At 41.7% G+C, this 2287-nt stretch overlaps 1 non-coding gene across 1 annotated transcript; it reads left to right on the top strand.

Moving 5' to 3' along the window:
• Positions 1–1920: 1920 nt before the first annotated feature.
• Positions 1921–2028, top strand: LOC130964939 (small nucleolar RNA R71). The gene has a single exon (XR_009081002.1). It is a non-coding gene; the product is annotated as a small nucleolar RNA R71 (small nucleolar RNA).
• The last annotated feature ends 259 nt before the right edge of the window (positions 2029–2287 follow it).

Here is a 2287-nt window from a genome sequence, read left to right as displayed (position 1 = left end):
CTTATTGGCGTTTAAACGCCACTAAGTCCTTCCTCCAGGGTGTGATTTTTCTTCTGCTGTTTTTGATTCTGTTTTTAACTTTTGTATTTATTTTGTGACTCCACATGATCATGAACCTAATAAAACATGAAAAACAATAAAAACAAAATTAGATAAATAAAAATTGGGTTGCCTCCCAACAAGCGCTTCTTTAATGTCAATAGCTTGACAGTGGGCTCTCATGGAGCCACACAGGTGATCAGGTCAATTTTATAGACTCCCAACACCAAACTTAGAGTTTGGATATGGGAGTTCAACACCAAACTTAGAGTTTAGTTGTAGCCTCCCAACACCAAACTTAGAGTTTGACTGTGGGGGCTTTGGTTGACTCTGCAGTGAGAGAAGCTTTTCATGCTTCCTCTCCATAGTTACAGAAGGAGATCCTTGAGTTTTAAACACAAGATTATCCTCATTAAGTTGAAGGATCAATTATCCTCTATCCACATCAATCATAGCTCTTGCTGTGGCTAGGAAGGGTCTTCCAAGGATGATGGATTCATCCTCATCCTTCCCAGTGTCTAGGATTATGAAATCAGCAGGGATGTAAAGGCCTTCAACCTTTACTAACATGTCCTCTACTTGTCCATAAGCCTCTTTTCTTGAGTTGTCTGCCATCTCTAATGAGATTCTGGCAGCTTGCACCTCAAAGATTCCCAGTTTCTCCATTACAGAGAGTGGCATGAGGTTTATTCCTGACCCAAGGTCACATAGAGCCTTCTCAAAGGTCATGGTGCCTATGGTACAAGGTATTAGGAACTTTCCAGGATCCTGTTTCTTCTGAGGCAATCTCAGTTGATCCAATGCATTTAGTTCATTGGTGAACAGGGGAGGTTCATCTCCCCAAGTCTCATTACCAAATAAATTGGCATTCAGCTTCATGATTGCACCAAGGTACTTGGCAACTTGCTCTTCAGTAACATCCTCATTCTCTTCAGAAGAAGAATACTCATCAGAGCTCATGAAGGGCATAAGGAGGTTCAATGGAATCTCTATGGTCTCTAGATGAGCCTCAGATTCCTTTGGTTCCTCAAAGGGAAACTCCTTGTTGATCACTGGACATCCCAGGAGGTCTTCCTCACTGGGATTCACGTCCTCTCCCTCCCTTGTGGGTTCGGCCATGATGGTTATATCAATGGCCTTGCACTCTCTCTTTGGATTCTCTTCTGTATTGCTTGGGAGAGTACTAGGAGGAGTTTCAGTGATCTTCTTACTCAGCTGGCCCACTTGTGCCTCCAAATTTCTAATGGAGGACCTTGTTTCATTCATGAAACTCACAGTGGCCTTAGATAGATCAGAGACTAAATTTGCTAAGCTAGATGGATTCTGCTCAGAATTCTCTGTCTGTTGCTGAGTGGATGATGGAAAAGGTTTACTATTGTTAAACCTGTTTCTTCCACCATTATTAAAGCCTTGTTGAGGCTTTTGTTGATCCTTCCATGAGAAATTTGGGTGATTTCTCCATGAGGGGTTATAGGTGTTTCCATAAGGTTCACCCATATAATTCACCTCTGCTATTGCAGGGTTCTCAGGATCATAAGCTTCTTCTTCAGAAGATGCCTCTTGAGTACTGTTGGATGCAGCTTGCATTCCATTCAGACTCTGAGAAATCATATTGACCTGTTGAGTCAATAGTTTGTTCTGAGCCAATATGGCATCCAGAGTATCAATTTCAAGAACTCCCTTCCTTTGAGGCGTCCCATTACTTACAGAATTCCTCTCAGAAGTGTACATAAACTGGTTGTTAGCAACCATGTCAATGAGTTCTTGAGCTTCTGCAGGCATTTTCTTTAGGTGAATGGATCCACCTGCAGAAGTATCCAATGACATCTTTGCTAATTCAGACAGACCATCATAGAATATATCCAGGATGGTCCATTCTGAAAGCATGTCAGAAGGACACTTTTTGGTCAGTTACTTGTATCTCTCCCAAGCTTCATAGAGGGATTCACCTTCTTTCTGTCTGAAGGTCTGAACATCCACTCTAAGCTTACTAAGCTTTTGGGGAGGAAAGAACTTGGCTAAGAAAGCCGTGACCAGCTTATCCCAAGAGTTCAGGCTATCCTTGGGTTGAGATTCCAACCATATTCTAGCTATGTCTCTTACAGCAAAAGGGAAAAGCATGAGCCTATAGACTTCAGGATCTACTCCATTAGTCTTAATAGTATCACATATCTGCAAGAATTTAGTTAAGAACTGAAAAGGATCTTCAGATGAAAGTCCATGAAACTTGCAGTTTTGTTGCATCAGA

The sequence above is a fragment of the Arachis stenosperma genome, chromosome 2, assembly GCF_014773155.1.
Source record: "Arachis stenosperma cultivar V10309 chromosome 2, arast.V10309.gnm1.PFL2, whole genome shotgun sequence".
Lineage (NCBI taxonomy): Eukaryota > Viridiplantae > Streptophyta > Magnoliopsida > Fabales > Fabaceae > Arachis > Arachis stenosperma.
This window is presented reverse-complemented; position numbering and strand designations above follow the sequence as displayed.